General features: G+C 44.0%; 1 long non-coding RNA gene across 1 annotated transcript; it reads right to left on the reverse strand.

Moving 5' to 3' along the window:
• Nucleotides 1-1,195: 1,195 nt before the first annotated feature.
• On the reverse strand, nt 1,196-21,375 carry LOC117511567. Its single transcript, XR_004560968.1, has 3 exons — nt 21,277-21,375; nt 15,586-15,588; nt 1,196-1,206 (listed from the first exon to the last, which is right to left on the reverse strand). It is a non-coding gene; the product is annotated as an uncharacterized LOC117511567 (long non-coding RNA).
• Between the last annotated feature and the right edge of the window lie 1,865 nt (nt 21,376-23,240).

The following is a 23,240-nucleotide window of genomic DNA, read 5'->3' on the forward strand; positions in this document are numbered from 1 at the left end:
ACAAACCCTAGGAACTACAAGTAAGCCTGCAGTCTGAGAGCGAAGCGCTCTATTGGGGTGATATGGTACTACGAGGTCCCTAAGATAAGATGGGACCTGTTTATTCAAAACCTTATAAGTAAGAAGAAGAATTTTAAATTCTATTCTAGAATTAACAGGAAGCCAATGAAGAGAGGCCAATATGGGTGAGATATGCTCTCTCCTTCTAGTCCCCGTCAGTACTCTAGCTGCAGCATTTTGAATTAACTGAAGGCTTTTTAGGGAACTTTTAGGACAACCTGATAATAATGAATTACAATAGTCCAGCCTAGAGGAAATAAATGCATGAATTAGTTTTTCAGCATCACTCTGAGACAAGACCTTTCTAATTTTAGAGATATTGCGTAAATGCAAAAAAGCAGTCCTACATATTTGTTTAATATGCGCTTTGAATGACATATCCTGATCAAAAATGACTCCAAGATTTCTCACAGTATTACTAGAGGTCAGGGTAATGCCATCCAGAGTAAGGATCTGGTTAGACACCATGTTTCTAAGATTTGTGGGGCCAAGTACAATAACTTCAGTTTTATCTGAGTTTAAAAGCAGGAAATTAGAGGTCATCCATGTCTTTATGTCTGTAAGACAATCCTGCAGTTTAGCTAATTGGTGTGTGTCCTCTGGCTTCATGGATAGATAAAGCTGGGTATCATCTGCGTAACAATGAAAATTTAAGCAATACCGTCTAATAATACTGCCTAAGGGAAGCATGTATAAAGTGAATATACTTTATACATTCTCTGTAGAATTTTGGTCCCATATCATGTAGGTGTTTCTTGATTCAACTCCCCAACATGTCTGTTGGAAAGTTTTAGTTGTTGCGTACTGGACCCTGATATGGGTTAAGGTCCAGGGCGTACTACCATAGTAGTACAGGATAGCTAGAAGTACAGCAATGCCGACTAATAATGCTGTAATTCTGGCCATCCAACTCCAACATTGGAGGCACTTTTTTTTCGCGGCTGTCTTTGTTGCTGCTGCTTTCTTCCAACATTTTCATAGTAGAATTCACTTGGTACTGGTGGCAGCGGCTCCATCTTTTGGGGTTGTTGCAGTAGTGGCATTTCTATGCCAAACTCTTCTTCTCTTGGTCTTTCGTTGGTTCTTTGAGGTTGCGTGGTGATCACGCTGTCTTCCCGTGGTTCTTCCATCTCAGAGATAGATGATCTTAGGTGCTGTTGTTTGTCTTGTGCTCCCAACAGAGACGCTTGATGCTCGTTGCTGAAGAAGGGTGACTAACAAGGGAGATGGCCATGGGAGTCTAATATCTAGTCCTCGCCACGCCCATTTCCAAGTGACGACTGTCACCTCCTTCATTTCAGGCGGTGGTCCCTGGGGTGTGTAGAAACACTGTGAAGAGGCAGGATTCAGTTCTCTACGTAGGTGCAAGATATCCTCATAGGCATCCCAATATGCCGTTCCACTGTAGACATACTGCGCCATCACAGAGTACAGAGGAGTTGATCTCCGAAATAGTCCTCTTCCCGACTTTATGCTAAGTCGTATCAGTATAGCCTTTGGAGGTTGCCAAAGCCCCACTAGTACTCTGGTTCGCCATCCACTTCTAATAGGCGGGAGACTTCCGCCTTTCTCGATGTCAAGGTACTGTACTGTCGTGCATATTGGCAAAGTTTGGTTCTCAATCAAACAGAAAGTTGAACGTGCCTCTTGTAGTTGAAGTCTTTTAAACATATAGGGACTACTGGTCCAAATCTGGAAAGATCCAAGCCAAATATCCACATACATTCCCTGTAATGGATCCACATAATTAGGTCCCCACCTTATTTTAAACCTGTAGCCCCTTTTCTGTACATGCACTACGTTCAAGATGCAGGGGTATGAGTCTGGACACCGGGGAATTGGGTAAAACTTCCATCCAACCCCAGGGCAATTCCAGTGTTGTCCAACTTTGTCCACGATAGCTTCCAGAGGAGTGTATATCCCAGGCTCTGCAAGGTCAGCAGTCCTTTTATATGAGTCATTATCTACAAAGTATCCTCCTGTTCCCAGCAACCATCCTTTTTCTTTGTAATCCTTTTCTGGCCAGTTTAAACATATTTTCTTGTAGGGTAAGTCCAAGTATGGTGTAAGTCCTCCAAGCCCGGATCGTAGACTATTTACATTATTTTCATCCAGTTTGAAGGTCCGCGGCATGATTCAGAGTGAGTTGTCACACCGCCATCAGTCTCCTTCTCTTTCTGCCAAGATGCACCACCATAGGGAATAGTTGTTGTCTCTTAAAGAGATGAGTGTAGATGGGAGATGGGTGCTTAAGTTCTGAATCCATTCCTTTCCACGCCCACTTCCACATCGTAACAATTATTCTGTCGGGTTTAGGGAGGGGTCCCTCAGGGATCCTCTGTACCTGATGTGGGGGTACATAGTTCCATAGATCTTGCCAATGCTGCCAAAACTCTTTTCCAGAATACCTGGTCTGTGATAAGGCTAGATAAAGGGGAACTATAGGCTTCTCTTCTTGATCCTCAGGCTCAATTTGAAGCTGAATTTTTCTTGCTTGACAACAGTTCCAGACTCCTCTTTTGTACAGGTAGAAGAAGTCTCGATTTACAAAAATCATTGGTATGGTTGGGGGTAGGCAGCTCACACAGGCCCGAGGTTGATCGATAACTCTCAAATTTAATGTCTGGTTATCTAAAACATGATATCTTGGGTCTTGCAGTCGTCTGTTCAATTGACGTCGCATGTTGGGGCTTGTTTTCCAGATCAAGCACTGGTTAAGGTATATTTTAACATAGACTCCTTGGAGTGGCTCAACGTAATTAATCCCCCATCTCAATGTGAATCTCAGGCCGTTGAGTTGTAGGTAAACCACATTTAATATCCAGGGGTAGGTATCTGGACATCTTGGAACCGATCGGGGTATTCTTCTGCATCCTTTTATGTACCAACGCCGCAGACTTTCCTCGCTCAGCACTTGTTCAGCAAGTCATTTTTGTCCTGTTGTCTCTGTTAAGTCGGCATCTCTTTTATATTCATAATTTGTGACATAATATCCGTTAGATGCTAGTTCCCAGTCTTCTTCCTCAAAATCTTTTTCTGGCCAATTTAAGTATAGTTTCTCAGCACCAAGGCCACATTGTATATAGGGTCCAAGTCTTCCTCGATTATTAATAATGGGTACTCTATTTACATCTGGTCCTTGCGACATTTTGCAAACAGCCGCTTCTTTTTACTTCTTCCTTGTCCCACGGAAAATGGAGGGAAACATCCAGCGACTCCGAGGCTTTCCTGATTTTTCTTCACCTTGAGTCGGTTGGTGTAACGACTGCTGCTGTTCCTCCAGGAGGTCAACATGTGCTCCGACAGAGTAAACCCCCAAATAGGGGACCAACACCATCAGCACTATGAGCCGCACCTTAATCGTTTGGTCTGGCCTACTAGGAGTGTCCACTCTGCTAGCCACTCCCCCCATAGATTGTATCCTCCTCTTTCTCACCCATTCTTCGGGTGTCACGTGGTACTCGGCTGACTTCTTCTTCGGTTTTGCTGCTTTATTTCCCCATGCATGATATAGTTTCTTCAGGGCTCTGCCTGTCCAGAGGCCATCTTTTGTTCTTCTTAAGGCAACCACCCCATTGACAGTGGCCATTCTGACGAAGGGTGGAAGATCTTGGGTGTTTTTGGCCATGTTTAGCTCCTGGTTTCGTCTAGTTAGGAGTTGGCTTCAGCTGCTCCACTCCTTGGATTCCCTTCTTCTTCAACTCTACTGTGTTACTGTCCAGTATCTTCACTACTGTATCTGTGGTCTCATACTTAGGTTTAACAGCAGTGTTGGTTAGGTGATCTCGAGCTCTCACCCACACCTTCTGTCCAACCTTAAATGGGATCTTTGGTTCTGGTTCTCCATCCTTTTTAGTCTGACTCCGCCCCACTTCCGGTGTCGAAAATGGGCATTGGTTCAGTTCTTGCGAAGGGGTGGGCCTGCAGGCACGATGGCGGTCATTCAGGGCCTGTCCAATTTCCAGGGCCTTAGTACTCCATTCCCTCGTGTTAGCATTTTTCCCAATCCAGTTTTTCACCAGTCCAATAGCCCTTTCCACGACTCCATTTGCTTGAGGAGTGTATGGGGGCGAGTAAATTCTCATTACTCCATTTTTCTGGCACCACTGGTCGACCTGAGCATTGCGGAAATGTGTCCCATTGTCCGTTCTCAGCTCCCTAGGTATCCCCAGATTTGTACACACTTGATCCAACATGCTGATCACACTGCTGCCGTTGGCTTTTCTCACAGGCTTAACAGTCACATAGCCCGACATAGAGTCCACAAGCACCAACAGATACTTTTCTCCTTTCTTACCGGTCACCCCCATGGGCCCGGCAACATCCATGCATACTGATCCCCATGGAACAGTACTCTTTATGGTGAAACCATCCACCCTTTGTCCTCGTCGTCCTGCATTGTATGGACCACATACTTCACAGTCTTTGAGAACTCGGCAGACTTGGTTTCTCGGAATCCAAAGTTGCAGTTTCTCCAGCTCCTTCCGTGTGGGAATGGTGCCTGCATGGCCAAGCGCTTCATGTACGGCCAGCACCACTTCTTTCACGGACTCTTTTGGAACTACCCTTCCCTTGGGTGTCTGTTCCCACTTCTCGATCCCGACAACGACGACTTTTCTCAGCTGCACATAGCGGTCCACTTCTTTGTTCCCGCTCCAATGTGCTCCTTCTTTTACATGGGCCTTCTGATGTACCACATCTAAGTCCATTGTTAGCCTCAACTCGGCTATTTTCCTCCACAAATTCATATGAGCTACAGGCTTCCCCTTAGCTCCATCGAATCCATTTTCTTCCCAAATGGATAAGTCCTCTTTCAGGGCTTGTGCGCAGTAATGACTGTCTGTAACCACTTTAGCCCTTTTTACTCTCCTCTTGTTTAACTCCAAGAGTCCTTCCAGTATTGATGTAACTTCTCCGGCTTGGGCACTCCCTGGCGTTTGACCTTTTTGATGATATTTCTCCTTATCTTGATACTTCAGAATATAGCCCCAATAAGCTATATTGTCTGTACCCTTCTTTGACCCAACAGTGTACATAGTCCAGTCATATAATTATTGTATGGCCTTGCCTTACAATATAAAGCGCCTTGGGGCGACTGTTTGTTGTGATTTGGCGCTATGTAAAAAAATTGATTGATTGACATGGCTCCATAGGGAGTTGCCTCTCCTTTGGCAACTTTTTTGTCGCCGACTGTTTTGGCCCAATTTCCAGCTCAGGGTCTAGCAGGATGTCCTCCCACCTTCCCCATCTGGCATTTGTGGCTTTAGTACTCTCAATAGTTCCTTTCCTTAGGAACCGGTGGACTTGGCTTTGAGTAACAACTTTTATTCCCTGACCTTGTGCAAGTTCTTTTAACACACTCCAATATCTAGCCAGGACTGCCAGTTCTTTTTCTTCCGGTGGATATTTTCTCTCAATTGAAGACAGAGTATAGCTCCACAAAGTTACCATACCCCCTCCTTCGTTGCTCACTTTTACCACCGAATCCTCTTCTTCACAGCTTATTTCGGCTAACAGACGAGTAGTCAGACTATGTGGCTCCAGCCTAACTGCATCTTGAATGGCTTTCTTTAGCTTTTCCAAGCAATCCTGATCTGCAGCTGTCCAAATCCATTGCTTTTGCTCTTGTCCATTAGGTTTCTTCTTGAGACGAGCATAAAGGGGCTTTGCGTATCTCTGATAGTGTGGAACGTGATCTCTCACATAGTTACACAATCCCAATATTTTCTGTAGGTCATTCTCAGATTGCGGTGGTTTAATCTGACTCAATTTTTCTTGGTATACTTCTGAGAGTCCCAGGTCTGATGATACCTGGAATCCCAAATAGTTAACCTTGAATTGTCCAAACTGACATTTCTTCAGGTTGAGTTTTAATCCAGCTTCTGTGAGCTTCTGAATCACCTTTTGCAGCCGCATTAGGTGTTCATTTTCATCATCATCTGCGATAAACACATCATCGATGTAGATGATGTTACTGTTACTCCCAGATCTTTTAATATTTCCATTACTGCTGCTTAGAACACATTTGGTGAATTTCTGTATCCCTGCGGGAGTCGTTGCCACACATAACTTTTCCCTTTATGTGTGAATGCTGTTTTCCCTTGTGACTGTTTTGCTAATCGCAGGGAAAAGAATCCATTTGCCAGATCAGTGCATGATTTGTATCTCTTAATTTGGAGCGTTTTCAGTGCTCCTTGGGGATTTATCAAACTCGCTCTATTGGCTATTGTTCGTCGATTGAGAGCCTTGAAGTTGATTACTGGTCTACAGCCTCCTCCTGCTGACTCTGGCTTCTTAACTGCTTGGATAGGGCTGTTAGTGATCGGATTCAATTCCACTCGAATGATCCCCAAAGCTTCCAGTTCTTTTACTATTTTATCCATTTCCTCAACCGCTCCAGGGTTCAAGGGATATTGTCGCACCGGTGGATGTACTCCTCCTTCAATGACATGAATGTATTTAGCCCCCAAATCTCCACAATCATTTTTAAATCGTGCTACTTTAGCTTCGGAGATAATTTCCCCTGAATTTTTCTTTCCCTGCTTCAGAGAAATCACTTTCTTCAATCTTTTCTTCTGTGACAGCTGGTACATCCACTTCTTTGTACCAGCTTACCGGACTCTTTCCAACTGGAGTCATATCCATTCGTACAACTCTTGCCTGTAATTTTTTCACTCGTCGTCTTATCAGATTTTGAAGCCTTTTGGGCCAATGCAATTCTCTCAAATCCTTGACTGTTATCAAATTAAAGGGGCCTTTTATCCAAACTACCCCTTTCCATATTCCAAATGGTCTTTTCTCTGTTGCCGCATTTGCATACTGGATCAGTAGGTATCCTTTGGTCTCGAGGCTTCTGCGGGTCATGGACACCTCTGCTCCCATGTCCACCAGGTACGGTTCTCCATCCACATCAGTGTAGATATTGTCCCCCTCCCAGTAGGCATGGTCTAGCGTGACCCGCGCCTCCAAAGCCATTACTTCTTCTGCCCTCCAGCTGCCACTGAGGCTTGGCGGACTTCCTGGAGGGCTTTCCTTTGTTCTGGAGTTAATTTGTCGTACTCCTCTTTAGGGAGATAGCCACCACTACGAGGTGCAGGTGTAGGTCGCGATTGTGGTGGTGGAGGTGGTGGACCTCTCGGCCGAGAGCTCCATTGTCCAGCTGGAGGCCTTTGATTATTCCTCTGTGGTGTTTGATGCGGCTGAGGAGGTGGTGGTTTTGGCACTGAATTTCTTTTCTCCACTCCCACCGGTTTTTGTCCTGATCTCAGTGTGCTCTCCTTCTTCCTCTTTTCCTCATAGAACTGCTGCTCCAGATCCCAGCTCTTCACCACCGTGTCCATTTGTGGGACTGTAGTGCTGTCTATGGGCATTTTCACAAAGGTTATCTCCCCTCTTCTTCCCTTAGTGACCTCTCTCAGTGCCCTAACATAGCGTTGTGGCAAAATCGTCTGTTTTAGCACATGCCAAACTTGAACTAATGTTTGTGTTGGGAAGGTGTCGTAGCACGGACCCACAACAGGGGGCGCAAATGAACGGACAATGAGTAAGCCAAAAGGTAACAATTTAATGTTGTGATAATACACAACGAAATGTGTCGTAATTTTCACAGTCAATAAACACCAGGTGACGTGTGGGCAGGCTCAAAGATAGAAGACGCCCGACGAGAGAGAAGCCGCGTCCCACACGGCTTCCACCACCAACGGTCTGAAGAACACCGGAGCCGCCAAGTCCCGAGTCCCCAGGTGGCCTCTGTCTTCGGCTGTCGACCCTGGTACTGCTGGCAGAAAACAGAAAGATGATGTATGAGTGTGAGTCCGCACACTCAGTAATTTACAGTCCAAACACAGTTGGGAGGGAGCACCTCCACCTCCAAATCACACACACTCGTGCAGCTCCTGGTCAACCACTTATCTGTGATGGGGTGTGACGCGAAGCTGTCGCTGTCACACCAAACGCCAATCCTCCAGATAAGGCAACACTCCAGGAAAGCGGCTGCAATAGAGGTTCAAGTTATTACACACACACAGTGTTAGTCAGCAGAGAAATTACCTTGGTACTGGTAGTCGATTTCTCGGCGGGGAGGTGGAGTTGCAGTCCGGCTTTTATGGTAGTGATGATAACGAGTGACAGCTGGTGCAGAGGATGAGTGACAGCTGTCACTTCTTCTGGGTCTGGCGCCCTCTCGTGCTTGGAGCCCGCACTCCAAGCAGGGCGCCCTCTGGTGGTGGTGGGCCAGCAGTACCTCCTCTTCAGCGGCCCACACAACAGTTTGACCTTTGTCTAGTCCAGCTTTAGCTCGAGCAATATGGGAATCTTCATCATTGGGATCTTCCAACACTAACCTGGCATAATGGTTTCGTGCTGGTTCACCCCGACTGATGGGTTGACTGGTAACTTGGGCCAGCCACATAGATTTACCCTCTTCGCTGTTAGAAGCTCTGTCGATAAGGGGCCACACTTCTTTCAAATAGTCCTTTAGGTCCTCATTTGGTTCTTTCTCTCTCACCAGCATCTTTAATTTCTTGAATTCCCGGAAATTCCCTGCCATCTGCTTGAATTTCAGCTTGAATTGCTGGCAGACTTTGCTCTCTAGATCCAGCAGGAAAGTCCTGAAGGCTCGCTTGTAATCCTGATGATGGTGGAATTGTTTCTCTCTCATCATCCAGATTTTCTTCATTAGTTTCTCTCAACACTTGCCGTGACCAGCGTAAAGCTGCTGTTTTTAGTTTTCTCAACATCACATCATGGGCAACGCCTAAATAGGCGACTCTGAAGTTATTTGTTAACTCTTTACAGGCAGTCAGTGTAGGATAGAAGGGCCACATTAGTATATTAGCCCACTCTCCAACAGTAGCTGTTACCTCGAGAGTTTTCTTTTCACCTTGTCGCTCAATCCACTCTTCTGGGATGTCATACCCAGTTTGTCCAACTTCTGGAGCATAGCTTTGTCGCTTATCTCGGGTCTCCACTGGGTTGACCCTGACATCTCTTGCAATTCTCTCTGAGGCTACATGCACATTATACACCCCAACTTCTTTCTTTCGTCCTTGGTAGCGTCCAGTTCGTAGTTCTGGGCGTGAGACTTCTCTTTCCCCTACCACAGATAGCGGTTCATCCTCTTCCGAGTCTTGTGGATTGATCTCCTCTTCAGACTCTCTTTCCTGGTCCTCATCCATATCAGATTCATGGGAAGGACGTGGGTCTTGTGGTTGTGGGTCCCTGTTTTGTTCTGACCTTCGGGGTGACCCGGTTGCTTCGGTATTTATGACAGGTAGAGGAATGAATATAGGATCCTCTTCTCCATTATCCGGTGGAGGAGCCTGGAAAGGCTCTCTCATCCAAGATTGGGAGCTTGTGGGGTGTATGATAGTCTGGAGCCCACTTGTAACTCGTTTTAATGTTCGTCATGGGGTTTTAATCCTTAATTGCTGCACTCCCACAGCATGAACTGATCTTTTATCACTTGTCGCCGTGGGGATGGACTGCATCACTAGCGGGGGACTAGTTGCCACTCCACTAGCTCCAACTGCACCCTTCTTTGGACCTGCTCTATTTGGTCCTAGGTTCACCGCTTCAAGTGCCCTTCTCACTTGATCTTGCTCCTGCTCATTGCTAGTGACCACCACAATTTCTCTCATTGATCCCCATACTCCTGGGGTACGCATGTGTAGGTTCACGGCTGCCATGGCAACCTTTTCTGCCTCTTCCCATGTCATATGTCCTAAAAGTTCCCTAAAAAGCCTTCAGTTAATTCAAAATGCTGCAGCTAGAGTACTAACGGGGACTAGAAGGAGAGAGTATATCTCACCCATATTGGCCTCTCTTCATTGGCTTCCTGTTAATTCTAGAATAGAATTTAAAATTCTTCTTCTTACTTATAAGGTTTTGAATAATCAGGTCCCATCTTATCTTAGGGACCTCGTAGTACCATATCACCCCAATAGAGCGCTTCGCTCTCAGACTGCAGGCTTACTTGTAGTTCCTAGGGTTTGTAAGAGTAGAATGGGAGGCAGAGCCTTCAGCTTTCAGGCTCCTCTCCTGTGGAACCAGCTCCCAATTCAGATCAGGGAGACAGACACCCTCTCTACTTTTAAGATTAGGCTTAAAACTTTCCTTTTTGCTAAAGCTTATAGTTAGGACTGGATCGGGTGACCCTGAACCATCCCTTAGTTATGCTGCTATAGACGTAGACTGCTGGGGGGGTTCCCATGATGCACTGTTTCTTTCTCTTTTTGCTGTGTATGCACCACTCTGCTTTTAATCATTAGTGATCGATCTCTGCTCCCCTCCACAGCATGTCTTTTTCCTGGTTCTCTCCCTCAGCCCCAACCAGTCCCAGCAGAAGACTGCCCCTCCCTGAGCCTGGTTCTGCTGGAGGTTTCTTCCTGTTAAAAGGGAGTTTTTCCTTCCCACTGTAGCCAAGTGCTTGCTCACAGGGGGTCGTTTTGACCATTGGGGTTTTACATAATTATTGTATGGCCTTGCCTTACAATATAAAGCGCCTTGGGGCAACTGTTTGTTGTGATTTGGCGCTATATAAAAAAAAAAAAATTGAAATTGAATTGAAATATGTCCAGATCGTAATCCGTCCACACATATCACTACCCGCCGATGCTGGCATTCTTTAGCCAAATCAATAGCTGTTCCCAGAGTTTTCAGCATCTCCTCCATGTATTCAATTGAATTTTCTCTCCCTGGGTAGCTTTCAAAGGGCACATGTATGAGTGCATGATAAGTCATTCGTGGTGCGCTTGTTATCACCATCGATCTACCGTCCAGACCTCTCCCTTTTATAGTCTTAAGCTCTTCTTGGTATTCTCTGCCTGCCCGCTCCTTGAGCTTTGCTCGGAATTTTCGGTTGGCAATTTTCAGTCTGGGATTTGTGAAGACAATGAGACTATCTCCATCTATATCCCAAGGACTGCCAAAATAATGATATGCCCGTCTTCCATCTTGGGCCACCATTTTTTTAGTTCCTTCGGGCATAGGGTCCAAGTCCTCCATGTAGTCAGATTCAATGTATACATGGTGGGTTTTTGCTTTAGATTTTCTAAAGATCTCCTGCGAACGCCCTTCCTCTTTAATATGGTAACTCGGTCCGGCAACGCATTCTTCAGCTTTAAGCTGTCCCAAGCGTCTGGGCCCACATTCCGGCGATTGATGGAATATCTGTCCAGACACTCCCTGAAGGCTTCTTCGTCTTTTATCCTGCTCAACCAGGCGTTCTGTCTGTTTTTTAACTGTTGAGGTTGTTCCTCTCACACTTCCTAAGGGCAAATTTGGCCACTCTGGGTCAAAGCTTGTGTGGAGCTGGTCCAGGCTTTTATATTCTTGAACATTTCCCCCAGGATTAGGACCTCCCGGGGATATTGATTCATCTCCACTTCCCTCTGGGTTGTGTCCCTCATCACTTTGTTCGGATTCAGCCTGGAAATCTATCTTGCCTTCATCTTCATTATCGAAGATCTGACTTCCACTCATATAGGAATGGTCTATTTGAAGAGTTTCAGTCAGGTTTTAGAATTCATCATAGTACAGAAACAGCATTAGTGAAGGTTACAAATGATCTTCTTATGGCCTTGGACAGTGGACTCATCTCTGTGCTTGTTCTGTTAGACCTCAGTGCTGCTTTTGATACTGTTGACCATAAAATTTTATTACAGAGATTAGAGCATGCCATAGGTATTAAAGGCACTGCGCTGCGGTGGTTTGAATCATATTTGTCTAATAGATTACAATTTGTTCATGTAAATGGGGAATATGGGGAAATAGGATATTGTTCCTTAAGCATTCTTCTGAACCCTTTTAGCCTTTCTGCCATGGACTTAAACTCAGCATATATGGACGCTGAATTTGCTTTAACATCAACCAGGACCGTCTCTACTCCCAACAACCCAGCTGTCATTTTTACTACGGAGTCATAACTTTTCTCAGGACTTATTAAGGTGGTGATTTGTCCTCTTTTCCATTCTTCTCCGAGAAGTTTGGACCACCATTCAAGCCACTCTCTGGTCCCCATTTTGTCCTTTGGGACTGGTGGGCTCCCCAAAATGGCCAGGATTTGCCCCTCCTTATGCTTACCTGGATAATATATCCCTAATGTGTGTATAGTTCCTGCCATATCTTGTTAGAAACATTCTTCATCAGTTTCCACACTTTGATCTATGACATATTTTGAACTGTTTCTGCCCAAGTATCATATCCTCATCCATACAACACCACTCTGTGTGGCCGAAAATCCACTTCTTTTGTCCCTTCATGTCCGGATTCAGGGTTTGCTACGGGTCCTGGCTCTCCGTCAGCCATATTTTCACTGCTTATTCTTAATACTAACCTTACTGTTTCGTAATGATTGTCCTCCCTTTATTCTCTCGGTTGCTGAGATTGTCGATTCCACCACTGTCGTCTCCTTGACTTCAACTATGGTCCTTGTCGTCTCGAGTCATCTGCCCCTTAAAGCCTCTCTTGGCGCCTTGAGTCAGGGATGAGTGACAGACTACTTGGCTATTCAGCGCTAATTCCAGAGGTTAACTCCAAATCAGCTGCTCCTTTTCCCGCTTCTCCCCTCAGGAACTTCACGGGTTGATGATCCCATTCTCTCTTGTAGATCACCATTTTGCACGGTATACTCTCATACCTGCTCTCTTGACGATCCGATCCAGCAGGCTCCCTCGCCTGCTTCCCTTCCTCGTCGTTTCGTGATGATCCAGCAGGCTATCCCCGTCTGCTTCTCGTCCCAGTCCAGACGATCCAGCAGTGACACGTCTGCTTCTCGTCCTTGATCCCAGCTCCCTGGGATACTTACTCCTGTTGTCTTTACGTCGTCCTTCTGGTGGTCGCCTCCAAATTTTCACACCTCTGGAGGACAGATATGTTTCAAGCCGTTACTGGACCTATACAGGCCATCAGCTGACACTCTCCACAACACTGTCTCCTTTGGTGATCCACTCAGGGGCTTTCCACCTATCCAATGGCAAAGACTGTCCCTTGGCCAGGATTCTTCCTCGGACCCGACTACACTTCGTCAGGTCCCTGGTCGGGTGCCACGTGTCAGATCCCGTTCTTTTAGATACACGGCACACGCTCACCCTCCGATGAGTGTGTTTGTGTACAAAACCAGCTCTCCGTCTCTGGGGTCCGACCTTCGTGTCTCCACGGGTATTACCCGGCAGGGCTGCACAAAGGCTGTTCAAGCTGGTGGCGAGGAGATTCATCTAGCTGCTCACTGCCTCCATCCGGACGTCCACCCCGCTGAAGCTGATCTCGCACCCCGGTCGAATAGCCTTCTCAGGAACCCGGATACGAACCGGCCACGCCCGTTAACGGCAGCTCTCCTCTTATGGATCAGGGCTCTTGGAATGTTGCTAGATTTTGAATTTAGTGACTCGTACAGCGAGTCCCCAGGATGTGTTATTTTCATTAAAAAACCAGACTAACCTTTTAGAGCCTTTTGATGTTGTACACCCAATAAACTTTAACTTTTACACCTTAAGAAGCATCAATAATCCAATGTCCAAGCCTTAACACTTTAACTGCATGCTTGGAAATTTATTGCAGGTTTTGCAAGTGCCAATAACATAATCAACATAGATTATATGGTAATTATTTCACAACAGTAATTCAAGTATAATTAGAATAATGATTGGCAGAGATTTTTGTTTTTGATTCAATAATTCTGACTGATCTTACTTTGACTGGGACTGGATTGACTTCTTAACAATTTTTTTCTAGGAGTGAGGGAAGGAGGTTTTTGAGGTTAGGGTCCCCAGCTCGATGAACTTGATTTCCTCTTCATCAGCTGTTAATTGTTAGCTGACCACAATCCTTGTGTGATGTTATAATCCTTCAGGAAGTTAATCCACATAAGAATTTATTCCGTCTTCAATCAACCAATAGTTGATCTAATCCATTCTGGTATGCGATGATGTTCCTTGAGAGAGAAATCGTTGAACATTCCCCACTCAGACTTAAGGCCAGTGGTTACTCTCCGTTGTTCTGCTACTCCGTGACTGGACGGCCTGAGTGGGAGTTGAAATCTCTCTCAAATGATCTTTTATTGCTCCAGTCCTCTCACTCCACGATTCCAAATGCTGCTTACAAGATGGTCAAGTCTTGTGATCTCCTCGTAGCAGGGGAGTAGTGGCAACAGCACCTCTCCCTGGAAGAATAACCCCGTTTTCTGGTGTTTCACAGTTTATATATGTGCTTGACTCTTGTTGTCCTCAGATGATCTTGGTTACCATGGGGACGCTGTTGACTCAAAACCTCCTCCCTTCTCCTTCTGCTTACTGGAAATCTCCGCAGCCCTTACCAGTAACTTACACTCAACAAAAATATAAATGCAACACTTTTGGTTTTGCTCCCATTTTGTACGAGATGAACTCAAAGATCTAAAACTTTTTCCACATATACAATATCACCATTTCCCTCAAATATTGTTCACAAACCAGTCTAAATCTGTGATAGTGAGCACTTCTCCTTTGCTGAGATAATCCATCCCACCTCACAGGTGTGCCATATCAAGATGCTGATTAGACACCATGATTAGTGCACAGGTGTGCCTTAGACTGTCCACAATAAAAGGCCACTCTGAAAGGTGCAGTTTTATCACACAGCACAATGCCACAGATGTCGCAAGATTTGAGGGAGTGTGCAATTGGCATGCTGACAGCAGGAATGTCAGCCAGAGCTGTTGCTCGTGTATTGCGTTTCAGAGAATTTGGCAGTACATCCAACCAGCCTCACAACCGCAGACCACGTGTAACCACACCAGCCCAGGACCTCAACATCCAGCATGTTCACCTCCAAGATCGTCTGAGACCAGCCACTCGGACAGCTGCTGAAACAATCGGTTTGCATAACCAAAGAATTTCTGCACAAACTGTCAGAAACTGTCTCAGGGAAGCTCATCTGCATGCTCGTCGTCCTCATCGGGGTCTCGACCTGACTCCAGTTCGTCATCGTAACCGACTTGAGTGGGCAAATGCTCACATTCGCTGGCGTTTGGCACATTGGAGAGGTGTTCTCTTCACGGATGAATCCCGGTTCACACTGTCCGGGGAAGATGGCAGACAGTGTGTGTGGCGCCGTGTGGGTGAGCGGTTTTCTGATGTCAATGTTGTGGATCGCGTGGCCCATGGTGGCGGTGGGTTTATGGTATGGGCAGGCGTCTGTTATGGACGAAGAACACAGGTGCATTTTATTGATGGCATTTTGAATGCACGGAGATACCGTGACGAGATCCTGAGGCCCATTGTTGTGCCATACATCCAAGAACATCACCTCATGTTGCAGCAGGATAATGCACGGCCCCATGTTGCAAAGATCTGTACACAATTCTTGGAAGCTGAAAATGTCCCAGTTCTTGCATGGCCGGCATACTCACTGGACATGTCACCCATTGAGCATGTTTGGGATGCTCTGGACCGGCGTATATGACAGCGTGTACCAGTTCCTGCCAATATCCAGCAACTTCGCACAGCCATTGAAGAGGAGTGGACCAACATTCCACTGGCCACAATTGACAACCTGATCAACTCTATGCGAAGGAGATGTGTTGCACTGCATGAGGCAAATGGTGGTCACACCAGATACTGACTGGTATCCCCCCCAATAAGACAAAACTGCACCTTTCAGAGTGGCCTTTTATTGTGGGCAGTCTAAGGCACACCTGTGCACTAATCATGGTGTCTAATCAGCATCTTGATATGGCACACCTGTGAGGTGGGATGGATTATCTCAGCAAAGGATAAGTGCTCACTATCACACATTTAGACTGGTTTGTGAACAATATTTGAGGGAAATGGTGATATTGTGTATGTGGAAAAAGTTTTAGATCTTTGAGTTCATCTCATACAAAATGGGAGCAAAACCAAAAGTGTTGCGTTTATATTTTTGTTGAGTGTATTTCTCAAGTTCCTCTTTTCTGTTAACACTTCAGCTTTTCTGAGAATTCATTCTTTTAAATCATTTCTTCAAAATCACATCAATCATATTCAATCATTTCATTACAACTCTCTTTCACATAAAAACAATTCATATGATCATATACAAACATTTTCATTCCTTATTATTCATTTAATTTTTACCAACATCTTAATCATTTGATCAGTTGTTTAACATCAGCTTTACTTGCCCTGCTTGCGACACCTTCTTCACTTCCTCTTTTTCTCTGACTCTGCACTCTTTATGAAAAACAACTCATATAATCATTTATTTCACTTATTTGTAACATACTTTTTCTAATCAACTCTTAATTTTAACTCATTAATACTTCATTTGATCATACTTGTCATGTTAGAATCATTCTTAGACATATTCCATCGTCTTCACCACCGAGTTCATTCCGTGGGCCTCCCCATTTGCAAAGGAAAAGTCCGGTATGACCTCACTTACTCCTGTAAGGTACCAAACACTGTGCAGTTTAATCCAACAGCATGTATATTAATCCCATGGCACGTATTATATTCCAAGATGAAAACAAACTGAAAGCAAGCTTAAAGTCATCTTTCCTGACACAGTACATGGCCCTCAGTGAGGCAGTTGGAGTCCGTGGACATTTTTAAGTCAAGACTTAAAACCTATTTTTATTCTCTTTCTTATGAGTAGTTTTTATTTTGTTATGATTTATTCTTTTACTTCTGTTTTTAATTAGGTATTTGAATTTTTTTTTTTTTTATGTTGAACTGTTCTGTGTGAGGCACATTGAGATGGCTTTTGTTGTAATTTGGCGCTTTATAAACAATGACGGGACTCACGTTTCAATGTAAAAATTATATCTTCCTCAGAGTCCTTGAAAGACATGGATGGTACAGCCTTAAATACTACACAGGGCCAGGTGTCATCGTGCGTAAAGCGGCGTTAACCATCCATCAATCAAGGCGCTGCACTCAGTTCATAATTAGAAACACACCATCCCAATTAAAAACAAGCATAAAATATATCAGTACCCTAGTAAACCAGATATATATCAGTAAACCAAACCGTTCCAAAGTACCTAATGTATAAATCCAAAATGCTTCCCTACACAAAAGTTTGTTAATGATATCACCTCCGCTGGGTGGAGCTGTAATTTTCTCAATCCCCCAAAATTTTAAAGATGCCGGAGAGCCATGATTGGCCTGTTTGTAATGTCTCGCCATGGCATAAGTTAAATTCTGGATATGGATCTGTAATTTGAGTTAATGTTTTGTTTGGCCTATATAGGCCAATCCACAAGGACATTTTAAAAGGTATATTACAAGTGTAGTGTTACAGTTGGTAAAAGAAGAAATGGAATATTGCTTACAAGTGCAGGGGTGAGAGAAGCATTTTGCATTGGTGGAATTAGAACATTGTGCATAATTACACATCTAAAAACCTTTTTGGTGGACTGCAGAGCCAAGTAGTCGAGACAGGAGTGGTCATAAGGGAATGAACCAGTCGATCATGAATATTACGGGCACGCCTGAATATAAACTTAGGCGGCTCAGCACAGACGTCTTTAAGGGTAGCGTTGATTCTTATTCTTCCCCTTCAAATGATCATTTGTTGCTCTCTATTTGTTCCATTTGCCTGCACAGAACTGCGAAAAAGGGCTTTTGTTTACTCAGCTCTGGCTACGTAGATCATGTTGCAAAAAGACTGGAAATTAACTGAACTTATTTCACGTTTAAGTCCAGACTTGATATAACGTCTTTAAATTGTGACTGTTTTTGTTAATCTTTTTTATTTTAATTGTGTGAATTTAATTCGAATTGTAGTGTAACTTTTTCTGCCTCTTGGCCAGGACTCCTTTGCAAAAGAAATTTTTAATCTCAGTGAGACTTTCCTGGTTAAATAAATGTAAATAATAATAATAATAATAATAATAATAATAATAATAATTTAAGTCGGTTTCAGCATTTTATCCGGATATTCCACTGTTAAAGGAGATTTTTTTAATGAAAGACGTGCAGACGGATTGCAGCGTCGGCTCGCAGCCGCTGCGATGCTCTGCCACAGGAAAAACACCTCTGTTGGAAGCCTTAAGGACAAGTTGGAACATGTCCTGCTGTTAAACAATTTCTCATATACTCACTCCACTGAAAGCCATCAAAGGCCGCCTGGATTTTACAAATGGTTATCAACACGGAGGTGTTTTTCCTGTGCCGCCGCACCGCGTCGGCTGCGTCCCGACGCGCGGACCCGTCCGCACGTCTTTCATTAAAAAAAATCTCCTTTAACAGTGGAATATCCGGATAAAATGCTGAAACCGACTTCTTCTGAAACTTCTCTGTTCTCTCACGACGTCCTGGATCAATAGAGCCTGAAATGTGGAGGTTTTCAGCTTGAAACAGGCTGACGACGGCACCTGAGAGCGCTGCGCGACCGTGGGAAGTCCTTAAAGCTACAGTATCACCTCAAAATCTCTCATCAGCCATTAAAATTTTCACTGAAAACCAGCTTAATTTTTCGAACCGTGTCCACTTCAATGTGTCTCACAGGTTTAGAAAAAATTTTGATCAAACAAAGCGCCAGTCTCTCAGCAACTTTTCAGACAAAGGAATTCCGACGAGGGACTGGACGACTCCTCCCACAAGGAGTGCTCACAGGCGAATGACGTCACCGACAGGCGTGGAAAAACTCACGCATGCGCACGAGGGTTCAAGCATGTCTGACGTAAAAACATATGAATGAAATCCATATAGTTTTTGAAAAAATAAAAAGGACCTATACTTTATTGACAGCCCTCGTATATATATATATATATATTATATATTTATATTTTTTATTTTTTGCAAAAACTATATGGATTTGAATCATGTGCTCTTGCATCAGCCAAGCTTGAACCTTCGTGCGCTTGCGTGAGTTTTTTTCACGCCCGTCGGTTGCGTCATTCGCCTGGTCCACCCCCCTTGTCGGATTTTCATTGTCAGGAAAATGTCTGAACGGCTGGAGCAGCGCTGCATCAAATTTTTCAAGAAACTGTGTGAGACAGCCAGGTGGAAACCATTCAGAAAATTCAGATGGATTTCGGTGAAGATACTCTGGGCATCACACAGATTAAGGAGCATTACAACTGGATTAAAGACGGCCCACAGCGGCTGACGGTGCACCGCGCTTCGATCGGCCATCGACAGGCTGAAATGACCAGATCATTTCCAAAGTGAAGGCTGTGTTGATCCAGGACGTCATGTGACTACCAGAGAAATGGCAGAAAAGGTGAACATCAGCCATTTTTCGTCAGATTCCACTGTTACAGGAGATTTTGTAATGAAAGACGTGCGGAGGCATTCGCGCGTCGGGACGATGTTAATTCTTCTACCATTCAGAAGATTCAGACAGCTTTCGGTTGCGTCATTCACAACCGACAGACGATCCCCCACCGTCGTCCCGGCCACGAAGGTCCTGCTGCTTCAATCTGGCGTCATGAACAGGATGTGGGTCACAGAGTATGCTAACATGCACCTGTGACTTCGGGACAAAGTCAAAAATGGTGGGGAGATGTGTAGCGAGATGAAAGTCCCGGGTCCCAATTGAAAAGATGTTCCCGCTAGCTTGGCTAACGGGGAGTTCCCCTTTGGCTGACCTGGTAGAGGAATGGTCTTTTGGTGCGAGCCGCGTGGGTTCTATCCCCCACCGTCGTCCTGGCCACGAAGGTCCTGCTGCTTCATAACGAATGATGCTCTTATCAGTAATATTAGCAACTTTTGTCCTTAATACGATTTAAAATCAACAACTTCATTCAAGTTACACTTTGAAAGGATAATTTGCTGAAGCCATAAAAAGAGCACGAAAACACGAAGAAAACGTTCTTTACAAGCGCATCTGGTGTTAATTCTAGCAGCCGACCGGAGAAACAGCTGAGAACATCAGTTATTTGAACGACATCACTACGTCTGTGATAATATTAACAAAAACAAACAAAACAAAAAAAACCCTCAATCAACTTCTGTTACTACAACTCTCGCCCTATTGAGAAAAGGGCAACCAAAAATTGTTTTAATCCATGAGACATCCATTTGATCTCATCGTCAACCGGTTTTGTTATGCAGCTCTACCACATCTCATATCACGACCTGACATTTTTACTTATGGTGTCCTACAATTAATGTTTGGAAAACCACTAACAGTTACACTTATCAACATACAATCGGGAATAGTGCGCTGAAGGGTTGTACAAAAACAAACAAAAACAAACAAACAAACAAACAAACAAACAAAAAAAACACAGCAAGTGTTTCAGTTTAACGCCACACGGGCTAAATGCATTATGGGGAATATGGTAATTAACGCGCTTCCCCGACACGAAAACTCCTTTCACAGCTCAAACAGAAGAAAACTGAGACATGGTAGACTGTATATACAGCATACGCTTGATAAAAGTGTCAATATGATGATGATGATGATTATACATATATTTTTTTAGATCCGTCACAGCTGAAAAAGTGTTTCGCCCCGCCAATTCATTTCATACGCATGTGTATGACACCCTTGAAAAGATTAAATGTTCAACAAGAGGATTCACTTGGAACGCTGGAACCATGGGATAATCTTGACCTTATTATTCATACAGTATACATAAATAAATAAATAGATAAACAAACAAACAAATAAATAAATAGGCATTACCTCTTTAACAAGCTATATATAAACTTCAACTTCTTGAACTATTCCAAAAAAAACACTTTTAAATTACAACAGCAACAATAAATATATAAATACAGTAAACAAATAAATAAATAACAGGCCTCTCTGGAGTTTAAACAACAGAATTTAAGGTTTTTTTGCATAGCGGAGTGGTTCCTATTTTTTTTTTCAATTAATTATCACAGCAAAGTGATAGCCTATCATTGTATTTATCCAAACTTCACTGAAGTGCTGCCATATGTTGTCTTTATACGGTCCCCACCTAAAAATCAGTCCGCCTGCCTTCACTGTGCATGCATCATTTCAGACCACAGCAGTCTCTTCAACCAAAGCAATCAAATGGATGAATGGAATTATTGACCATCAGATGACAAGGTAAAACCTCTTAAATCATTCTAAAGTTAGTTTTAAGCAGAAACAAGGCCATTTTAGGCAGAAACGAGGCGAAACTCTGTGATGCTTTGAGATGACCGATGCGCAGTGAACACATCAGCTAGCAGCTCATGTAGCCATGGCACTCTGATCACTTCATCTATCCTTTATGATGAAATAATCCTAAATTTATGTGGAAATGATTGTTGTACAAAAGCTTCAGATATCTGTCACTGGAGGCAGTTTGAAGCAGAAGCGAGGTGTTACTCCGTGAACTGCAGCTAATGACGCACGCGCAGTGAACGCAGGGTGGACTGATTTTTAGAGGGGTCCATTCAGCCAGCGACACCAGTTGTGACACCTTGACTAATCTAGGGGTTGCTTGTTGAGGGCCTTGTGCGTCTCGTGGCCGTTACAGTAAACCATGAATCCCAACAGGAGTCCTTAACATGAGATGGCTAAAGCTGCCTTGACACTTGCACGACTTTGCTCCGCGCACTTGCAGGCAATCTGCCATTCGGGAGAGTAAACTCATTGTAAACTCATCGCAAACCATTGTAAACTGTTGTAAACTGTGTGTGGCTTAGTGCAAGTGCACAAAGAAAATTTTTAATTTTCAAAATCTCTGTCACACATTAATTATGTGAACTTCACGCGAACATTGTGCAGACAATGAAAAAACACTGTGTGTGAGTGCAAGTGATGGCATCAGCACAGTGCATCACAGTGCAGCTCATCTGATTGATTACAAGATGTTAAAGCTATCATAAACATACTTTTACAGCTGCTCATAAGAAGAAATCAATCAATCAATCAATTTTTTTATATAGCGCCAAATCACAACAAACAGTTGCCCCAAGGCGCTTTATATTGTAAGGCAAGGCCATACAATAATTGTAAAACCCCAACGGTCAAAAACGACCCCCTGTGAGCAAGCACTTGGCTACAGTGGGAAGGAAAAACTCCCTTTTAACAGGAAGAAACCTCCAGCAGAACCAGGCCCAGGGAGGGGCAGTCCTCTGCTGGGACTGGTTGGGGCTGAGGGAGAGAACCAGGAAAAAGACATGCTGTGGAGGGGAGCAGAGATCGATCACTAATGATTAAATGCAGAGTGGTGCATACAGAGCAAAAAGAGAAAGAAACAGTGCATCATGGGAACCCCCCAGCAGTCTACGTCTATAGCAGCATAACTAAGGGATGGTTCAGGGTCACCTGATCCAGCCCTAACTATAAGCTTTAGCAAAAAGGAAAGTTTTAAGCCTAATCTTAAAAGTAGAGAGGGTGTCTGTCTCCCTGATCTGAATTGGGAGCTGGTTCCACAGGAGAGGAGCCTGAAAGCTGAAGGCTCTGCCTCCCATTCTACTCTTACAAACCCTAGGAACTACAAGTAAGCCTGCAGTCTGAGAGCGAAGCGCTCTATTGGGGTGATATGGTACTACGAGGTCCCTAAGATAAGATGGGACCTGATTATTCAAAACCTTATAAGTAAGAAGAAGAATTTTAAATTCTATTCTAGAATTAACAGGAAGCCAATGAAGAGAGGCCAATATGGGTGAGATATGGTCTCTCCTTCTAGTCCCCGTCAGTACTCTAGCTGCAGCATTTTGAATTAACTGAAGGCTTTTTAGGGAACTTTTAGGACAACCTGATAATAATGAATTACAATAGTCCAGCCTAGAGGAAATAAATGCATGAATTAGTTTTTCAGCATCACTCTGAGACAAGACCTTTCTGATTTTAGAGATATTGCGTAAATGCAAAAAAGCAGTCCTACATATTTGTTTAATATGCGCTTTGAATGACATATCCTGATCAAAAATGACTCCAAGATTTCTCACAGTATTACTAGAGGTCAGGGTAATGCCATCCACAGTAAGGATCTGGTTAGACACCATGTTTCTAAGATTTGTGGGGCCAAGTACAATAACTTCAGTTTTATCTGAGTTTAAAAGCAGGAAATTACAGGTCATCCATGTCTTTATGTCTGTAAGACAATCCTGCAGTTTAGCTAATTGGTGTGTGTCCTCTGGCTTCATGGATAGATAAAGCTGGGTATCATCTGCGTAACAATGAAAATTTAAGCAATACCGTCTAATAATACTGCCTAAGGGAAGCATGTATAAAGTGAATAAAATTGGTCCTAGCACATAACCTTGTGGAACTCCATAATTAACTTTAGTCTGTGAAGAAGATTCCCC

Source organism: Thalassophryne amazonica, chromosome 6 (genome assembly GCF_902500255.1).
Source record: "Thalassophryne amazonica chromosome 6, fThaAma1.1, whole genome shotgun sequence".
Classification (NCBI taxonomy): domain Eukaryota; kingdom Metazoa; phylum Chordata; class Actinopteri; order Batrachoidiformes; family Batrachoididae; genus Thalassophryne; species Thalassophryne amazonica.